The sequence below is a fragment of the Oryza glaberrima genome, chromosome 3 (assembly GCF_000147395.1).
Source record: "Oryza glaberrima chromosome 3, OglaRS2, whole genome shotgun sequence".
In the NCBI taxonomy this organism is placed as follows: domain Eukaryota; kingdom Viridiplantae; phylum Streptophyta; class Magnoliopsida; order Poales; family Poaceae; genus Oryza; species Oryza glaberrima.
Window position 1 is genome coordinate 15108040 of NC_068328.1, and position 22653 is coordinate 15130692.

The 22653-nt window shown below is 40.3% G+C and overlaps 1 pseudogene; it reads right to left on the minus strand.

Moving 5' to 3' along the window:
• Window positions 1–461: 461 nt before the first annotated feature.
• Window positions 462–22332, minus strand: LOC127766267 (serine carboxypeptidase-like 51; annotated as a pseudogene).
• Window positions 22333–22653: the final 321 nt, after the last annotated feature.

Genomic DNA, 22653 nt, shown 5'->3' on the forward strand with positions numbered 1-22653 from the left:
ACTAAAGCATATTATTTATAGGAAAATTTTAATTATTAGACTAATTGCTAAAAACTCCAAAGTTCCAAATGTGTCTCTAATAAGTTGTATACACATGCTCACCGAAAAACAAAACAAAACACACGGGCTAAATTAGGAAGCTACCGCGTCTATTGGCGCGCAAATTTTCTAGTTTAATCTAATTACTATAAAGAATACGAATACACGTCTAACAAAGAGGGATTGCAATACAATCACACAGCGAATCACCGTTGGTGCATATCAAATTAAAACGAGTCAACAGGAAAGCAACAAGTTAATTTATAGGATTGACCTTGATCAATCGATCAGCACTACGAACTAGTAGAAGAAAACAGTCTATGACTGCTAATGACAGCACCGTACGTAAAGGCGCTCATATTATTTCGGTTGCGAAGCAAAGATACTACAGTTGTCTTTATTGATCATGCTTTTATGCCCAATTAAACATCTTCGGATTGTAGGATGCTGCCTATCATGTTTAATGCAACGTAGGGCTGGTCAGCAGGCACCTACAAATCTATCTATTATTATATTATTATATACTAAAAGTCCATTAAACTTCCTACAACGCTCTCAAACCGCCACGTGGTGCTCCTATAAACGCTCCAAGATCGCCATGTGGCATTCTACAATCCCACCATCGATTTTTATTTAAATTGATGGACCCGTTATTTTACACCGTTAGATTAAATCTATTTAAAAAGTTTATGCTTTCTATATCTGAGATAATCCATCCACCGAAAATATTTATGTATGTACATGCAAATACCCAAATAATTACGTACGTTACTTTGGATGGAAAAAAACTGTTTAAAACATATAAAGACAAAAAAAAAAAAACTGTTCACCGAGAAAAAAACGAAGGATACGTACCATATAAGTACCATATAAGCACGATTAAAGCCTAAAGGAAAATACATGTACAATGTTATAACCATTAAAGGCCTTTTGAAAATATGATCTTCTATACTATAAAAATAAAGTGTATTACTCTACAAATATGGTTTTTTTTGCGCTTCTACAAGCGCTCTTAGACTAGCACATGACGCTACGTAATTTCACCATCGATTTTCATTTAAATTAATGGACCCGTTATTTTATATCATTACATTAGCCCGCTTTCTCTTAATCTCCTATGTATACGAGATAAACTATTTACCGGATATTCGAATAAAAAAAACCCAAAGAAACATACATACATACCATTAAAAAAAGCTATAAAGTCTAAAAAATAAATATGTATGTTGGTACAACATCGAAAAAATATAGACAATCCTTAATAGGAGTTTCTATACTATGAAACAAAATTTATTACTCCAGAAATATGCAAGTTAAACTAGATCATTATAAGTATCAAATCAAAGGTATTTAAACACCCACTTTTAAATTATAATCCGTTGTATTCAAATGCTGATGACTTATCATAGTTATATTATGATATAAATACATTACAACACATGGATCTGACATATAATAATTAATATTATAATAATTTTCAAATGATTTAGGCGACATATAATAATTAATTTCATCATAATCTTTGAAATAACTTCACATCATATTTTGTGGTGTCAAATATAACTTGACAAATATATAACACTAACTGAAATCGACATGCTTGAAAACGAAACAACACTATGCTTTGTCAGTTATATATGATTTAATTTTAATTTATGGAGACTAAGATTCTCAAATGTTTTTTTTCATATTTTTCAAAACTATTTCATTAGTATTCCTAGGCAATAATCTTGCTATAATACGGCCCCTTAATCCATAAGTTTTTCCCGCCAGATTAGTTTGTTAACAAATGTGCATTAAACTACTCATGATATATTTTGTTTATAGTCGAGGAATTCTAATTTGTCGGGTATAAATGATAGTTGATAGTTGATGAATGTATGCTATAAGTGCACTCCAATAAATTAGTTATTTTTAATAATTTTTGAAAGTAAATAAAATTAAAAATTAGTAAATGTGTCTCATGCAATTATGAACCAATTGTGAACAACAGGTGACGAAAACAAACCATACGCTAAAATATTGATCTTTGTCAAAATATAAACAATGATATAATGGTATGATACTCTGAAGATGGTTATGGTCATATATCTGTTTAGCAATACATTTCTTAATGATCAACCTCACTCATTTCAAAGCAGAATATTTTATTTATACATAAAAAATTAGGTAGTACTGCTTAATACTAGAAAAAAATTATGTCTACACAAAACGTAAAAACAATTATTTTTTATGGGAAGAATTATTTTTATTACATCAATCTTTTCTTGCTTTCCCTAAAGGGTATTGAACATCTTTTACAAGTATAGTTGAGGTGGCCCCAGTGGAAACCATCGTTGACAATAGTGCTCAACTTTTTACTTACTCATGCAATCATCTTTAAGAATGCTGATAGTGAATTAGGACTTAAAATTGTACTGCACACTGGCCTTGAGAGGCATGAGTATGTCGATATGGAACCCATGTTTAAAGGCAACACAGAAATAAAGACTTGGTATCTCCACCTGTTAGAGGGGATATTCATGTCTAATTTTCAACACTGATATCACATTTACCAATAGATGTAGTATTTTAAGTATATTTATTTATAGATTTAGAACTATGTGTTGACATAAATACTTAGGTATATAGTGGAGATAAATGTTTTATGTATTTATGATGTATTAGGCTTATTTTGGTGCTACAGATGCAGTTTCGTTTATTAAAAAGGCATCTAGCGACAATGGTAAGAAGTAATGGTGACAATAGGCAAGTTTACATAATCAGGACAAAAGTGATTTTTTTAATATAAGAAACATTCCTATCGTTTATATTAAAATCTACAATATATTTCACGACATAGATTTTTTTTATTATGAGGTAAAATATACAATTTCTTATACGTATATGATGTGATATGACTTAATTCTCTTAACGTTATTTTTATAATCATAATGAATAAGATCCCCGCGCATCTGCGCGGGCTTCCTTTCTAGTTAAGAATAAAAGACACAATTAGATGCATTAGCTTAATTTGAAGAAGTGGTATCAATATATTTAATCTTACCACATGTCCAGCTTCAAGGATCCAATAGTACTGCAGGTTCTTGTATATCCTACTGAAGGCAGTACTATCGTGACCGGGATAGCAGAAATAGTGCATGGGTTCTCTAAGCACTCTAAAGAAGTCATTTAGTCCATTCCATCTAAAATAAAATGCATTATTCGGTAAGAATTTTCTAGTCAAAGTATGAAATGAATGGGTAGAGGGAAAAAAAATACTTGAGCTTTTTGATCCACTTCCTTGTGCCGATTGACGAGCATATTACGTCAAGCTACAGAAGAGACATATCTATCTTCTATTATACACTAAAGTTCATTAAACTTCCTACAAACACTCTCAAGCCGACATGTGGCGCTCCTACCAGCGCTCCTAGATCTCCATGTGGCATTCTACAATCCCACCATCGATTTTTATTTAAATTGGTGGACCCGTTATTTTACACCGTTAGATTAAATCTATTTTAAAAGTTTATGCTTTCTATATCTGAGATAATCCATCCATGGAAAATATTTATGTATGTACATGGAAATACCCAAATAGTTACGTACGTTACTTTGGATGAAAAAAAACGTTTAGGTACTGTTTATTTGAAAAAAAAACAACGTACGTAGTAAGTACGATAAAAAATATAAAGACAAAAAAAAAACTGTTCATCGGGGAAAAAACGAAGGATACGTACCATATAAGCACGATTAAAGGCTAAAGGAAAATACATGTACAATGATATAACCATCAAAGGTCTTTTAAAAATATGATCTTCTATACTATAAAAATAAAGTTTATTACTCTACAAATATGGTTTTTTTTGCTTCTACAAGCGCTCTTAGACCAGCATGTGACATTACGTAATTTCACCATCGATTTTCATTTAAATTAATGGACCCGTTATTTTATATCATTACATTAGCCCGCTTTCTCTTAATCTCCTATATATACGAGATAAACTATTTACCGGATATTCGATTAGAAAAAACCCAAAGAAACATACATGCATACCATTAAAAAAGCTATAAAGCCTAAAAAATAAATTGTATGTTGGTACAACATCAAAAAAAATATAGACAATCCTTAAAATAGGATTTTCTATACTATGAAACAAAATTTATTACTCCAGAAATATACATGTTAAACTAGATCATTTTAAGTATCAAATCAAAGGTATTTAAACACCTGCTTTTAAATTATAATCCGTTGTATTCAAATGCTGATGACTTATCATAGTTATATTATGATGCTAAATACATTACAACACATGGAGCTGACATATAATAATTAATATTATAATAATTTTCAAATGATTTAGGCGACATATAATAATTAATTTAATAATTAATATTATAATAATTTTCAAATGATTTAGGTGACATATAATAATTAATTTCATCATAATTTTTGAAATAACTTCACATCATATTTGTGGTGTCAAATATCACTTGACAAATATATAACACTAACTGAAATTGACATGCTTGAAAACGAAACAACATTATGTTTTGTCAGTTATATATGATTTAATTTAATTTATGGAGACTAAGATTCTCAAATGTTTTTTTTCATATTTTTCGAAACTATTTCATTGGTATTCCTAGGCAATAATCTTGCTATAATACGGCCCCTTAATCCATACGTTTTTCCCGCCAGATTGGTTTGTTAACAAATGTGCATTAAACTACTCATGATATATTTTGTTTATAGTAGAGGAATTCTAATTTGTCGGGTATAAATGATAGTTGATAGTTGATGAATGTATGCTATAAGTGCACTCCAATAAATTAGTTATTTTTAATAATTTTTGAAAGTAAATAAAATTAAAAATTAGTAAATGTGTCTCATGCAATTATGAACAACAGGTGACGAAAACAAACCATACGCTAAAATATTGATCTTTGTCAAAATATAAACAATGATATAATGGTATGATACTCTGAAGATGGTTATGGTCATATATCTGTTTAGCGATACATTTCTTAATGATCAACCTCACTCATTTCAAAGCAGAATATTGTATTTATACATAAAAAATTAGGTAGTACTGCTTACTACTAGAAAAAAAATTATGTCTACACAAAACGTAAAAACAATTATTTTTTATGGGAAGAATTATTTTCATTACATCAATCTTTTCTTGCTTTCTCTAAAGGGTGTTGAACAACTTTTACAAGTATAGTTGAGGTGGCCCCAGTGGAAACCACCGTTGACAATAGTGCACAACTTTTTACTTACTCATGCAATCATCTTTAAGAATGCTGATAGTGAATTAGGACTTAAAATTGTACTGCACATTGGCTTTGAGAGGCATGAGTATGTTGATATGGAACCCATGTTTAAAGACAACAGAGAAATAAAGACTTGGTATCTCCACCTGTTAGAGGGGATATTCATGTCTAATTTTCAACACTAATATCACATTTACCAATAGATGCAGTATTTTAAGTATATTTATTTATAGATTTAGAACTATGTGTTGACATAAATACTTAGGTATATAGTGGAGATAAATGTTTTATGTATTTATGATGTATTAGGCTTATTTTGGTGCTATAGATGCAGTTTCGTTTATTAAAAAGGCATCTAGCGACAATGGTAAGAAGTAATGGTGACAATAGGCAAGTTTACATAATCAGGACAAAAGTGATTTTTTTAATATAAGAAACATTCCTATCGTTTATATTAAAATCTACAATATATTTCATGACATACATTTTTGTTATTATAAGGTAAAATATTCAATTTCTTATACGGATATGAAGTCATATGACTTAATTCTCTTAACGTTAATTTTATAATCATAATGAATAATGAATAAGATCCCCGCGCATCTGCGCGGACTTCCTTATTAGTTGTATAGAATAATTAGTTAGAAACTGTAAGTACTGCTCCACCAATAGGGGTGCAAATGCACCGATAGTGTTTCCACAAAATTAATATAGTATTATTAACTATTACCATTATTAAAATTTAGTTTTCTCTAATTTCTATCAATTAATGTCTAATTGAAGTTGACAGTAAATAATTAAATTCGTAAATATTAAAATTTTCCAACCATTTTTTGTAAAAGTTATGAAACATATACCTTTTTTTATTCCTACCTAATAACTTAGAAACTATAAGTAGTTCATTGCCGGGTTTTATGGTTTAATATTCATGTTATTTGGGATTTGCTAGCTTTGTGCAAGACTGATGATGACTTGTTTGGGTTGCGTGAAAGTGTAATTGTGCTGAACGTGTAACATACCCAACCAAACCCATGGCACAGATAAGCAGCTCGCATTAATTGCTCAATAGTGTGCGTATAGCGCTGTGTTTAATTAATATTAAAATCGGGTACTCGAAAAAATGTTGTTTGCTATAGGGTACTCTAGATAGCAGTATTCAAGATTAAAATCATTTTCTGTGCGATAGTGTGCGTATATATAGTGCAAGTTAAAGACAGTATGTTTGTATTAACTGTTAACCTAGCTAACATTTAATAAAAATGTTTTTTTCTTGGAAAAAAAAAACTATCCGTTAAAGACTACGTATGAAGCTTTGACGTTAGGTAGTACTCACTTGCCCATTGTACACTGTGACGTTGACACCAAGAGATAATAGCTCATCTACCTGCAATAACAAAGTTAATAAATTATTAGCTTATTAGCACCAAAAATTACAATTTGAGAGAATATAAGGAATTGTGTGTTGGCTTACCTCATTTATTGCCGGCTTCATGAATTCGTTCTCCAGTGCGTTGAAAACAGCGACCGTCGCCATTTGCCACATGCAGTTTTAGAGCAAGACTAGTAATACAGCTGACCTGTTAGCTATAAGGTTCTGTGTAGTTTTCTCTTAACTTACCCATATAATAGTTAGCTCTTTACAATTAATATAGGGCCCACTTATCTCTCTCACAGAGTTTCTTGGTTCTTTTGTCCAAGTCGGCTGTAAGTTTACAGCCCGCTTCTCCTCTCTCTCCTCTCTTCTCTCCTCCACCTCAGCATTTAGCCGGCTTGTAGCCTACTATTATACTTGCTCTTATAGAGTATGATTATTGCAGCTCACTGTGATAAATTTGACTACGAAGAGACAATCGAATATACTCCCTCCGTATTTTAATATACGACGCCGTTGACTTTTTAATCAACGTTTGACCACTCGTCTTATTTAAATTTTTATGCAAATATAAAAATACTTATATCATACTTAAAAAATATTTGATGATAAATCAAATCACAATAAAATAAATTATAATTACATAAATTTTTTAAATAAGACGAAATGTCAAATGTTTGTCAAAAAGTCAATAGCGTCATACATTAAAATATACGGTGGTAGTATATCTAGCTATAGCTATAGTTCACGCTCACACGAGGTTCTTGGGGATGATCTTGAGCTTTTCCTTGATGACCCCCGTTCATGATGCGCTCGATCGTGTTCGGGCCAGACGACCCCGACAAGTCCTGCCCGACAAACCTCATCAACGGCGATCCACGGACTTCTTTTTGTTTGTCCTCTGCAGCTAGCACTCGCAGATCTACGCCGCTGGTGTTAAACAAGAAATTGAAAATATTCTGCAATAGCAAACCATTAAACATTTGTTGGTATTTGTTATAATTAAGCAGAAAAAACTGCTAAACTCATATATCTGCAGTTTAGTTTGCATTATGTTAATACATGAGCAAATCGAGTATTATTAACGTGAGCACATAGAGAGAGATGCTTACAACGCCGCCACTACTTTTGTCGATCAGATCGATAAGGCCCGTGAACGTCTGCAGTGAGGCGGCCAACTGCCCCGCCGCGGATTGCTCGCTCACCTTCTCTGCCAACCTAATGCGTAGAATGTGATTTGATTAGAGTTCAGATTCATTCAGAAAAGTATATGCAAATGTTAATTAGTTGTAGGGGTAGCTTAGCTTACTTGTTGGCATCGTCGATGGCGTTTTCGTCGAGCCTCGACACGTCGTCCAGAAGCCGTGCGTACGTGAGCTGCAAGGGCGATTGCAGAGCACTCGTTTGTTCATTCAAGCAGTTTGAGTTCTGAATAATACAGTAGTAGCTAGCAAAGAGATCGATAGACGTGTGGTAGTGTTTGGTGTTTGGTATATTTGTTGCTCACCGAGAAATCTGCCGGCGAGATCCACCCATCCCCGATAACAACACCTGTGTGCCAGACAAGTGGAAGAAAATTGTTAGGCATGATAAATTGGCAATGAACATACACACAGTTTCAGTTTGTTTGATTAATCAGTGGTAGAGGCAGGTTAGCTCATGGGGTGTATATATCTGTACCTCTAATTATTTTTCACCGATACCAAATCTACACTCACTGACTTGGCTTGCTACTGGGCTGTAATGGGCTGCATATCGGGCTGGCTGGCTGGGGAGCTGGGAAAGGCTATGTGTGGGGTTAGGCAAGACGAGTAAGTTGTACTGGGTCACTAGGGTTTAGGAAAATCTGAAAAATATATGTGTACTAATTCACTAAAAATTCTTTCACACGAGTAGGGCTCGGGCCCCAGCTACTTCAGGCCCAGTTTCACCCCTGCTCACTATTAGTCTGTACACAAATGCAGGATATTTTTATTGCTCCAATACTAGCTGTCCAAGGAAGTAAAAAATACCACAAATTTTGACAATTTGACTCTTTGCTAAAACTATTTTTACAAATGAACCACCGCCAAAACTTATTTCAAAAAGACCCTTTTGTTCAGCGCCAAATAGTATGGCGCTGAATGTACGTTGGTACACTGACTTAGTCTCTCATCCGCGGTAGCACGGCTTTCAGCGCCAGTTGACGTGGTTCTAAGATGTCTACGTTCAACGCCATACGATTTGGCGCTAAAAAAAGGTCATTTTTGAAATAAGTTTTGGCGGCGTTTTATTTGTAAAATTAGTTTTTTCAAAGAGTCAAATTGTCAAATTTTGTGTAAAAAGACCATCCATCCATCCATCCATCCATCCATCTATTATTATTATTATTATTATTATTGTTGTTGTTGTTATTATTATTGTTGTTGTTGTTATTATTGTTATTGTTATTGTTATTATTATTATTGTTATTGTTATTATTATTATATACTAAAAATCAATTAAACATCCTACGAATACTCTTATATTATCATGAAGCACACCTATAAACGATATTAAGCCACCACATGGCACATTAGTAAATTAGAGAAAATACTTAAAAAATATGAAAAAAAGGAAAAACCTCACCCTTAATTTTCACTTAAGTAGGACCAACTATTTATTTGGATTTTGTCTAATGTATCAGGCATATAGTTTGATCCTTTCATCCGAGAAAAAAAATACATGCATGCACACCGGGATGCTCCGGCTAGCACTTCAATTCGATTAGGTCAATTGATTGGCAGTACGTTCCTTTGTTTGAATTATTGGATGATTTTACAAATAGTGTAGAAATAAGTATCTCCAAACAATTTTTATTCCATGGTCAGTGACTTCCTCTGAATGACTTGAATATAATATTTGGTGAATAACCAACAAATAAGTATGCTTTAAATCAAATCAAACATTTCATTTACGATAACGTTAAACAACCTCTAGAACGCTCTTACAAACTTCTCTCTCCGCCTATAATAAATTAGCTTACAAATTATAGACAGTAATATAAACTCTGAGAAGAAAAACAAAACAAAACATCTAGCACTATTTTTTTTAATCAAACCACTGCAGGGACGCCCCGCAATTAAAATATTGTATTAAAAGAAAGGGAAAAATTACAGATTTTCATTCACTAATGTAAAACATAATTCTCACAAGAAGGATTGAGCCTATACAAGAAAGGGAGAAGATCATTTTTGAAAAAAAAAAAGGGGGACTCGATGAAGTTCAACTTAAATCCGTTATCCCATTATTTGTATCCATTGATTTGATGGTAAGTATAATCCACAAGGATACCCCCTGCTGACCCCCTCTTCCCTTCTTCTTGTCTAGGTGTATTAGTTGGATTTGATGAATGTGAGATAGCTGTCCCGATAATTTTGTGATATAGGTATTTTTATGCTATATATTACAGTCCAACTTCTAAGGGATATTAAAATAATTGGAATATTCTACAATATTATAATTATGGAAAAAAAACCTATGTAGCCTTAAATTAATTATGGTCTTAGAGAGAAAAAAAAACATAGATCTGTAGTATCCAGCCAGCAACGGTAATAATTAACACTCAGTCAAAAAAAACAGAGCTATAAGTACAATGTCTCATCCTATCCCCCCACACATTTATCCCTATATGTTTGCCAATTGCCAAGTCACAATTGCCTATGCTATGCTAATGCATCACATTAACTATATAGATCAATCATCAATCCACTAATATAATATGCCTGCCATCAAATAGTAGCTAGATTAAGACGGGGATATTAAGCCATATATATCAATAATGGGGTTGCCATCGAGCAATAAATAGATAATAAGAAAGCCATCTATTAGTAATGTGTTGTGTTTAAGTGTGTGATACTTCACCTATTGGTCAAACAAAAATATTTCTTTTAAATGGTCATGTGTTTCATTATATTTAGTTTGATTAATTCAGCCTTTATAAACCATACTCTTGATAATTGGACTTCGCGTGACAAAAATTGACTCTTGATAAATGGAATTCACAAGACAACAATAAACTACAGTCTAATGCCCATTTGGCAACTTAATTTGTCTCCATGAATACATGTTGGGAGCTATAGGCATTGATCTTGGTGATTCTATAGAGAGAAACCATATTTCCACTGTCACGCAGCTTTAAAACTATACATCCGGTTGTCAAATCCTCCAAGAAACTAGCGAAAATTCTTTAAGTTCTTAGAATAATAAACTTAAAAAATATAAACCTTAATTTGTCGCAGAAATCAGTAGGGCCCCTTATTTTTAGACAGGCGAACACGTTCCTTATCCATCAATTGAAATCATTGTAAACCCTTTCTTTAATTTATTGTAAAATTTACTTAGGAAGCAACTCTATATTTTTGCATGTCGCAACAATATTTTTTCATAAATTCAGTATTCCACAGTGAGGGTTAACCTGCTTTGTGTTGGTTTCTACTTAGGCAATTTAAATATTCAACTAATTTAAGTTTGGTCCTTTGAACAAAATCATAAACAAATGTCCAAAGCAACCCCAAATAAGCAAATCGTTTAACCAAGAATTGAAGTCCCATATAGGTTAATCTGTTTGGTGTTGGTTTCTACTTCCTTTTTGTCTGCTCTATATATATGCATGTTTGCACTCAAATTAAACTTTGTTATTCTGCAAACAAACAAATTACTACCTCCGAGCGTGAGGTCGAGGTCGCCGGCATGGATGGACTTGGTGAGGGAGACGCCAATCATGGCAGCGAGCTTGCCGCCGTAGGACTCCCCGACGAGGTACAGCGGGCTACGCTTCAGGGCGGGTATCGCCTTGATGTGAGCTCGGCGGCGTCCCTGGCCGCCTGCAAGTCCGTCGTCGCCAGCGCGCTCGGGTCGTCCGCGTAGCTGTAGCCGACGCCCACAGGATGATCCTGCATCATGCCCACCATCAAAGATACTATCACCGAGCTGGCTGATCAAAGACCGATCGATCGAAGAAGAAACAAAACAAGCAGGGAGAGGAGAGGCAGTGCTACTGCTGCCAGCCCGACCACGAATATGAGATCAGCCTTCTTCAGCCATGACGTGTTGCGCGGCTTCAGGTCGACGTCCAACGGCCCAATCTCCAAGAAGTTGCCGCGTCCAACGCCAGATCCTCCCTGCTCAACACGAAGACGACGACATGCATCATAAGGGCACGTACAACGGCATTAATTAGCCGGCTCTCTCCAGTGCCACATAGACAAATAAGATGACGTGGAAGAGAGATGATAGATGAGAGAGAAACAACGATGCTATCTGTGACCTCTCGCGCAAAAAACGAGCAGAGTTGAGGAGAGCCCACCATTGTAGAATTGGTTTTTTGTCACACCCCAATCTGGCACCGCTGTATAATGGCACCTGATAGGAGCGTGTCGTAGGAAAAACGGCGTGAACCACTTCCTACGAAACCGCGATTACAGTACCAGTCCCAGGACATAGCGCTGGTACCCACGGTGACAAATATGAATCATTGCAATCCTTAAAATAAATAGAGGACTTATTTATCTTAACTTAGGTTACAGCTCAGAACAGCCCGAGATTGCAACCGACGACGCGGACGAGGAAACACCAACAACAACGGCAGCAGCGGAACCAACGGACTAACACCCAATACCACAGGCGACGGCTGGGAACCAGGACGAAACCCTATTCTTCACTTCACTTCATCTTCTTTTTAAGGCGGAGGAACTATATATATATTTATATAGAGCAAGGGTGAGTACTTTTGTACTCAGCAAGTCACGGGAATTTAGGTGTTTGATGCAAGCTTGGAAGAGAGGCAAGGTTGTTTTTGCAAATCTTTTGTTTTGAAATCATTTTGAAATCACTAAGTGATTTATTTCTTTCTAAGTTTGGGCCGAAAAGAGACTTGCGTCTCGACTCGACTTTAAGAGATGATTTTCAACAGCTCATTTGGTAATGTACCGACCTCCCGGGTCAGATCATTACTTCTCGGCTCCCAGAGCCATTCCACTTGATTAATCGGCTCCCAGAGCCTTTTTCATTTTCTCGGACTCCCAGAGTCTAGCTGCCCAGCAGCACAACAATCCGCTTCCACTCGGGAAGCCTAGTCTATGATGCCCGTAGACATCCCGAATCACACAGATTCGTTTCTTGACCACTCAGGTCATCCATCTACCACATAGGCTGATTCTGGTAACGATTCCCACACCACAACAACTTTTCTCAAAGCACAGGCAAACAAATCTATGCTACAGGAAACACCTCACATCCGCCCATGACCGTGGGCACGGTTGTTCGAACAGTTAGTTAACCTCTGCAGAGGGGTACACTTTACCCACAAGATACGAACTTATTCCGAACACCCGTCGGTATCGGAGGTTCGCAACAAAGCCTTTCCCAAGCCGACCCAGGGATACCTCATGCCACATAGAAGGATCAAATCCTCACATAAATATAGGCCATTTTAGTTTTCACAAATCAAACTCCAACCACCTCGATCGGTAATCTGGCAAGCTTCTCTTCCTTGCCTTACCAGGAACCCGGTTTGGCTCCAACCGACCCCGCCCCGGCGTTCCCAACTATTGGCATGCGAGGTTTCCCTGAACCGACTAGTTACTTAGCCAGGGTGTCCCATTTCACCTTATGGTTGCACTTTGATTATGTTCGAATGAATTTCCCACAGGAATCGGTCCTTATATGCGAATACGGGACACTGCCACACAGGCACGACCCCCGCATCGCGAGTTTTCACAATCCATTTTATTTTCAAACACACCGACGCCACATGTCGGGTTTTCAAGGCTTCTCAAACCCATTTCCCAAGTTTTCGACAAACAACGGTGTATGTGGGATATTTGGTATACGCGCTCAGAGAGTACGGATACCGAGGTACCACAAAGGTGGAGCGACAAGGAAATCAGGGTAGTACAACCTACAAGAATTAGTGCGACTACTGGGTAGGTCCGTTGGTTTGGCACGCAAACCGAGGCCAAGCAAGTTGAGTGTGTGATTCTACTAATGCAAGTTGCAAACAAAATAATAATGATTTTCCAATTATAGGAGCAATTGGTCAAAGGGTGACTTGCCTTGCTCAAGGTCTTCACAAAGCTTCACGAATCTTCGAGAAAACTCGCGATCGACGAAAATCCGGTAACCGCAACTATACGCAAACAATCGAAAACCTAAACAAAGACCAAAAGAAAGATCCTATTTAGACTAATTAGTAGTGCCATTAAATAGATCTCAATTTTATGGAAATACTGAAAGTTGAACGGAGTCAATCGGACAAGCGGTCGAGGAGATATGAATTTTGGAAGTTTAATTGGAATTTCTAGAAGACGAGAAATGGTCTATGGAATTTATAGAAATAATATTCTCAAGAATATTTTTGAATTTCACTGAGAAGCAGGACCAAGGGAAAATGATTCACAGAATTTTGGAATAAGGAATTGATTTGTGGAACAAAGGAAAAAGGATTTATTAAATACCTTTTTGGAAGGGAAATCAAGGAGGGATGTATATTAGACTTGGGCCGAGCGAAGAGGGCGCGGCCCAGGGCATTTGCGGCGAGGCCGAGGCAAGCGGGCCGGCGCGCGGGAGGGAGGCGGCCCAAGGCCGAGCGAGGCACGGCTTACGCGACGCAAGCTGGTGGACGCGGTCCACCGTGCCGGGCGCAAGGTGGGACCCACAAGACGGCGACACGGCTCACGCGGGCCGGGTGCACGCAAGGCGGCGTGATGGATTGGAGGACCGGGAGACCTTTGACCGCTCTCCGCAGGGCCGGGCGGCTGAGGTGGCATCCACGTGGACGCCACGTCGGATGGGGAAGGGAGAGGAGGCCGGGAATGGCATCGGACGGCCGGCGGCGAGCGACGCAATCCGACGAACGGCGGTGGGAGAGAGAGAGAGGTGGACACCGGCGGATAGAGGAGGTCAAGGGGAAACAATTCAACGGAGCGGATTAGCCGGGGAAGGAACGACGGCGCCTGGCGGCGGCGACCAATCTCGCTGGCACGCCGACGTGGCCGCGCGCGAAAAGAGCAAAGGGCGCGCGGGCTCGGGCTTAGCCGAACCGGTATGGTGTTGCGACATGCACGCGGTGACGCGGGACCTGATGGTCGCCGTGTTCGAACTCGCGGCGGTGGAAGGGGCGGCATGGCGCGGGAGCGGGTTGGGAGGCCGGCGACTGGGGCGGCAGCTTGGGAAGGTTCAAGGGGACACGGGGAGGGTCGCGGCGCAAGGAATCGGCGAGAGAAGGGCCGACGACGGCGGATTGCGGCGCGGCCATCGCCGGCGGAGAAAAGGGGAAAACTCGCCTGGGCAACGAGAGTCCAATTCACCGGGGAAGGAGCTTCTACACGGCTTCGGGAACTCGTTTCAAGCAACGAGCGGCGACGAGCTAGCCTAGAGGGTCATGGCGACGGCGAGGTGGACGTGACGGCGGGGTGGCGCGGCGAAAAGGGGGAGAGAGGAGGGGAGCGGCCAAGGCGACGTCCCGGGGAGGCTGCTAGGGACGCGGGGAGGGTGATGGCGACGGGATTCGGCGCGGGACCGACCGGCGGTAGCGCGCGACTGCGCACGGCAGCCGCGGAAGCAGAGCATCGGTGGGGCGGCACGTTTAGGGGGACGAGCGAGCAACCGAACGGCTCGGGGCTTATCCAAGATGATGCAAATGGCAAGAATTTGGGCGAGGAGCTCACCGGCGTGCGAAAACGGTATCGGCGGCGCGGATGGAGTCGCGGCGAGGCGAACGCGACGGCGGGGCGGCGCGGCACCGAGAGGGCGCGGCCGGGGAAGAAGAGATGGAGAAGCGCGAGGATGGGGGCGGCGCGGAGCTCCTCGTCGACTCCTCGTGCTTGCTAGCTCCCCGACACGCACGACGGCAGAGGAGGGCGAGAACGACGACGAACGGCGAGGCGGCAGTGGTGTGATGGAGGAGAGGAAGCGAGAGGTATGGGAGGGGGGTGTGGGTTTTATGGGTGGCGATGTCGGTTTGGGAGAACCGACCTTGGGGCGGTCAAGGAGATGAGGCGGGTGGCGCGAGCGGTCAAGCGGCGCAGAGGTGGTGACGCCGGCGGTGGTCGGGGAAAGGGAAAAAGAAGGGGGAAAAGGGGGGTGGTCCTTTGCCATATTGAGGAGAGGGGAAGCAGCTGCTTCTCCCATTCTTGGACGATGCGGCGTGGAGTGGCGGGGGCCATGGATGACGTCGGCGATGGCGGCGGCGGTCGGTTTGTCATGGAGCGGGGGCAAGGCGGCAGCACGTGGCGTCGGTGGCGCAAGGGCTGATGGCGGCGGCGACCGGCCGGTCGGCCACCTCGCGAGCGAGCGCGCGCGCGACGCGGGGGTGCGGCCGGATTTCGAACGGCGGCAGCGGGAAATCGGCGCCGGGGAAAGGGAGATCGAACGAGAGAGAGAGAAACAGCGAGAGAGAGAGAGGAAGAGGACGAGAGAGCGAGAGAACTCTCTCTCGGCTCGGCTCACGCGCATGCATCGCACGTGCGAGAGGAGGAAGGAGGACGGCAGAGGGAGGAAATGGGCTGGGGAGGGGCGTTCGGCCCATAACAACCGAGGGAGGTAAACTAGACTTTTTCCGAGGAAATCGATTCGGAGGGAAACGAGATTTGGAAATTGAATTTGGATTTCGAACTTGAGGCTTAGTCTGACAAAGCAGGGAGGAGTCAAGGGGAAGCACCCAAGCGAGAATTCGGTATTTCTTTGGAGCAGAGTTATACTCGGCGGTCCGAGGGATTAGATGAGAGGGATTCAAGTGAGACCTATCTTTGAAGTTGGGACAATGGTATGGGATAGGTTCCAAAGGTAGATAGGTAGAGGGACGGATAGATTGATAGATAGATAGACAGCTGGTTAGATCGATACATAGACAGATAGATCGGCTGATGGGTAGATAAACGAATAGGAAGATCGATAGACAGATCGATGGATAGATAGTAGGTAGGCAGATTGATTAGAGGGAGGGAGAGAGAGATAGGGACGAAAGAATCGACGATTGATTTCAGGATGTTGATTTCAGAGACTTGAATCGGAATTGGAATCTTGAGGTGGAGGATTTTGATGGCGACGAAAGGGAACAACGATGGAGATTGAATTGAGATCCATGGCACGACTTAGACTCTCACACAAAGAACGAAATTTTCACATATAGGATTTTGCCGAACTAGTTTTTAACGCCTCACGAAAAGCGGAGCGCTACATTTTTGCTGCAGAGCCGGGCCTCCAGATCCAATGTAAAAAAAGCGCGCGGAAGAAATTTGGCGCGGGTGAGGGATCGAGATACGGGAGGGCGGGAATCGGACCAAAGATGCGCGCCATCCAATTTCTTCGATCCCCAAATATGGCGCTGAAATCGGCAGATCGGGTTCCAGTCCAATACATCGCTGCTACGCTCCTCTGCCTGAGACAAAGGTGGCATCGGTGCCTGAGACATCCTCTGCCGGTACCAACACTTCCGGCTTCCGCTTCACCTCAACTGATACCCCCGCTGCCACTGGTACCTTCCCTCCCTATCTTGGAATACCTCCCTTCTCTGCATCTAGGATGAGCGCGGCTACGACCGGCAGCCATATTTCCCCATCTCCTTCATGGATGCAGACGGACAAAAGCTCACATAAAGCTACTACGTCAAATTTGTCCTCACCACATGCAAATATGCAGAGCTGGTAACCACAAATCCCAGCTATAATCTCTGCTATCTTATGAAGATTCAGTTCTGCAAGTTTTCTGTTCTCTGAATGAAATTATTAAACGGTTGCCATGTTCTAGACTTGATATATTTTCTGAAATACAATGAGTAAAGCAATCCAAGATTTTCTGAAATACATCGTTTTAAAGCAGTCCAAATAAATTGACATATAAATATTGGTATATAATCCATAAGGTTACTGTTTGTTCAGATAGGTATATAAAGATTATGTTATTGTACATCTTTGGTCATGCTGAAACTGAAGAGACATATATTTCCAATGTTATGTTATTTCTCTGTACAAACTAAGGTTTCTATATTTTTTGGGAGTAGGCATTTGTTTTTACAGATTATGAGGTTGTTACATGTTGTTTCTTCATGTACGTGTGTGTTGTTTCTTATAGGTTTATCTTAATGATCAATTGGTTATGGCACTGAAATTGTGAGCTTCTTGCAGGGGAAATGGTACACACCCACCTGGAGGATTCATGAGTTTTTTTCACAATCAGCCAAATATATCTCAACATTACAATTTTGTCGGCGCGTCTTCGCACTACACACCATTACATGCTAATGGTTCTTCGCCACCGCTTGCTAATGGTGCTTCTATGCCGCTTGCAACACCCACTCCACCCCCACTTACTGGGAACCAGGACCATGTCAATGTTGATAGTGATGATGACACTGCGGTCGCTCGGACCAAATTGAAGCTAAATTGGACCCAAGAGGAGGTGAGAATGATGCAAATTTTACTTGATTCGCATTGTGAATCTATGTGCATAATTACACTTTCTTTTGTTATCTTTGTAGATGAGCGCTTGGTTGAACAATTCAATGGACCCAATTAATGGGAATGATAAGAAGGCTGAAAAATATTAGGGAGATGTTGCTACAGAATACAGTAAAACCACACCACAGAATAGATGGAGAAGCCCAAAGCAAGCCAAGGAGCGGTGGCACAAACTCAACACTCGGACGGATCTGTTCCAAGGCTGTTGGTTGAAGGCTAAGCGCACATATACTAGTGGTTACTCTGACCAAATGTGGATTGACATGGCCCATAAGTTCTATGAGGCTGATAAGAAAAAATTAGGACGGTTCGTCCTAATAGATGTATGGTACGCATGCTGTGATCAGCCTAAGTGGAATGCATATAATGATGCACTCAAGAGAGATCGTAAAAGGAAGTCGTCTGATAACAGAGAGATGCTTGGGCAAGCATCAGGACCTTCAGATGTTGAAGAAACCCCACGGCCAATCGGACAAAAGGCTGCTAAAAGGGCTGCACGTGAAAGCATGGGAAAGTTGAACGATATTTCTGATGCTGAAGAGATAGACAAGTTAGACCAAGTCCAATCTGATATTCACACAAGACGCATGAAGATGATGGAAATGCAAGAAGTTATCTACTCGTCAGGTTCAATCATCAAAGCTTTCTCAACTTGCTGCACGGGAAAATAGATTAGCTGCAAAGGAAAATAAGGATGCCAAGATGTTCGAGACCTATAGTCGTCTACTCGCACAAGACACAACTAGGATGGCTGATGACATTAGAGCCGAGCATGTCACTGCCATAAGGTGTTTGAGGAAGATCTTGTTTCCGGACTTATCTTGAGGTTAGTTAATAATTTACTAGAAACGATTTAATTGATTATGACCTAGATTATATATTAATCTACATATGATGTGACCTGAAATGTGATTTGATTATATATGATTTCATTGAACCTGAAATGTGGGCATGTTCTAGATGATATCTCTTCAAGTTGCTGAAATGATAATATAGGCTATAATGTTAAAAGCTTGCTGTATGGAGCAGTGTTTCTTTAAGCTTGCTATAGGACTGTTATTCTATTCCCTATTATGTAGAAGTAATATTGAGCTCCGTGTCTTCAAAATTATTGCCTAAGTGGACACTTTGGCAGACAACAAAACAAGCTCCAATTCTGACTTTAAGATCAGTATCCGAAATTGAGCAGTGATTCAATCTGAAATTTGTGATTGTTGGGCATGTTTATCTTTTGAATTTGAATAGTATATATTGATATATTATCTCACTGAAGCCGAATCTGAAAATTTATATTTATGTAACTGAATCTATTTTTTTAGTATGTCAGGTAATAATATCTGGAAGATCTGTTCAATGTGGATCACATCTGTGCCATTGGAAGAATGCAATGTGATCTGCTGCTGCACATGCAACTGGTCGATCTCATTGCCAAGCAAGGATAATTTACTTCCTAGTTATATGAACATGTAATAATTCACTTTGTTGCTATCTGAACTTGTCACCTGGACCATGATATTCATTGCCATGTGATTTTTATATCTTTTACCTTGCCTCAAATAATGATACATGTTCCTATTCTAATATAAATGATGATTTTGTTTCCTTTATTGTGTGAACATGCTATCTGCATATCTGTATACATGTGGTTTAAAATTAGAACGATAGAACCAGTACATGTCGAGTCCAACAAACAAGTCCAATCTTCTACATTGTCAGACCATACGATGTCTCCCAATAATATCGACCACCTCGATGATGATGTCGTCGTCGACGCTGACCTCGCCATTGAGGATGATGCTGTCATCGACCTCGACCTCGACGATGATGCCGCCGTCGATGCCGACATCGACCTCGACCTCGACGATGATGCCGTCGTCGACCTCGACCTCGACGATGATGCCGCCATCGACCTTGACAATTTTATCCTATGAATATATACAGCATGGATGACTTTATAGCTGAAGCAACCTTTTTGGATGAATATAGTGAACAGATTATTCTCAGGTTGAAGGAGAACATAACATCTGAGCCACCTCGTCGTCTACATCAAAGTGGTACAAGACGGTATATACCAAGAAACCGTGAAGCTGGCAATGCGGATCTTGTGGCCAACTACTTCTCCGAGTCTCCAATCTACACAGATGAGATGTTCTGTAGGAGGTTTCGGATGAGGAAGCCTCTCTTCCTACGAATTGTGAGTGCCCTTAGTGAATGGTCTCCTTATTTTACTAATAGATTGGATGCCACTGGTAGAGCAGGACATTCACCACTTCAAAAGTGTACGGCTGCTATTCGTATGCTAGCATATGGAACTCCTGCAGATCAACTTGATGAGGTATTAAAGATTGGTCCTAATACAGCTTTGGAGTGTTTGGGAAAATTCGCTGAAGGAGTCATTGAAATATTTCGCAAAACGTACTTACGAGTTCCTAGGAGTGATGAGGTTGAAAGATTGCTACAGGTTGCTGACTCACGTGGTTTTCCTGGCATGTTAGGAAGCATATATTGTATGCATTGGGCATGGAAAAATTGCCCGGTCTCATGGCGTGGCCAATTTACTTGTGGTGACAAGGGAGTTCCTACCATGATTCTTGAAGCGGTAGCATCGAAAGACCTTCGCATATGGTATGATTTTTTTGCTACTGCAGGATCCAATAATGACATCAATGTGTTAAACAAGTCACCCTTGTTCATTGAAGCATTGAGAGGGGAAGCTCCTCGTGTACAGTTTAGTGTAAATGGGAACCAATATAACACATGGTATTATCTTGCTGATGGAATTTATCCATAGTGGGCGACATTCGTGAAGACAATACAGCTTCCTCAGACAGACGAACATAAATTATATGCAGCTCGTCAAGAAGGAACAAGGAAGGATGTTGAGCAAGCCTTCGGTGTGTTGCAGTCTCGCTTTAACATCGTTTGTCGTCTAGCTCGGATGTGGAGGCAGGGCGATGTTATCAATATAATGGAAGCTTGTGTTATTCTTCACAATATGATAGTTGAAGATGAACAGGAAATGGCTGAAATTCCTTTGGATTTAAATGAGAACCCAGGAGCATCGTTCGTTCTACCACCTGAAGTGAGGAACTCATCTGACCCCAACCCTTGCTTTGCTGCGGTATTACGAAGAAATTCATCTATTTGTGATCGTGCGAAACATATGCAACTCAAGAAAGATTTAGTTGCACATATATGACAGCGTTTTGGGAAAAAGTAGAACTACTTTATGTAATGAAATAATGTAATTTAGCTTATCATTTGATTAAATAATAATTTCGGATGTGTGTGCTGGTAGGATGCACATCGTCTTCTTTTATATGGTTATGATAGCACGATGTAGCGTTAGTTCTATAGAGAAGAAATACAAATATATGTGCTGCTGAAATTTACATTTGATTACATGCAATGAATTTATTAGCTATTTATTACCTTGTATTAATAGAGAGTTGGTTAAAGAGACAGTTCTTTGTAGGTAGGAGTTTCTTCGCTGATGTGGAGTATAGAGAGAGACCACACCGAGCTCTATCTTTGAACATGCCCTAATTACTCTCTGCAAACAGCTGAAACGAAATGCAAACTGCAAGCTAGCTACACCCTCCGTCCCTAAATATTTAACGCCGTTGACATTTTTAAATGTGTTTGACCGCTCGCCTTATTAAAAAAATTAAGTAATTATTAATTCTTTTTCTACCATTTGATTTATCGTTAAATATATTTTTATGTATACATATAGTTTTATATATTTCACAAAAGTGTTTAAATAAGACAAACGGTTAAACATGTTTAAAAAAATTAACGGCGTCAGATAGAGGGAGTACTTAGTTAGAGCTAAGAAGCAGTACGTACCGGGCCGCCCTGAAGCCAGAGGATGGTCGGCCATGGCTTCCCCGGCGACGACGCACGATGCGGGCTCCTGTAGTACCACCAGAACAGGTGCGCCTCTGCAAACGCAATAGAGGAGTTAGGAGAGAGTGAGAGAGCTAGGAACGTGACGGTTTACGGAATGGAAGAAACCGGTCGATCGCGCGCGTACTCGGCCGGACTTGGACGTATCCCCAGCGCTCGGAGCCGTCGTTGGTCCCGCCGGAGATGGCAGCGACGCCGCCGCCGCTAAGCTGGAGCAGGGAGAGGACGCGGAGAGCAAGCGTCGCCATTCTCAGAGACTTGGGGGCTGATGGCGCGTGTGAGAGCGAGCTCGTGGCGTCGTCCATTGTCCATCCAGAGGTATAAGTAGGCTGTAAGAGTTGAGCTGATTAGCGTGTGTGTGAGTTTGAGCGAGCTCGTGGCAAAAGGGCACAGTACCATTACCATTCCCTGAAAAGTTTCTCCTTGTTAGTTAATTAAACTGGACGTGTATGTTTGAAAAGGACACAGTGCCGGCATCACACCGCACCGTTATAACTAAACATTTTGGGATTTAAATCCTTAACACTCATGTGATGTTTGACCTATAAATGTCCAAGTTTTATGATTAGATTGACATTAAACCTAGTCTCTCCGTCC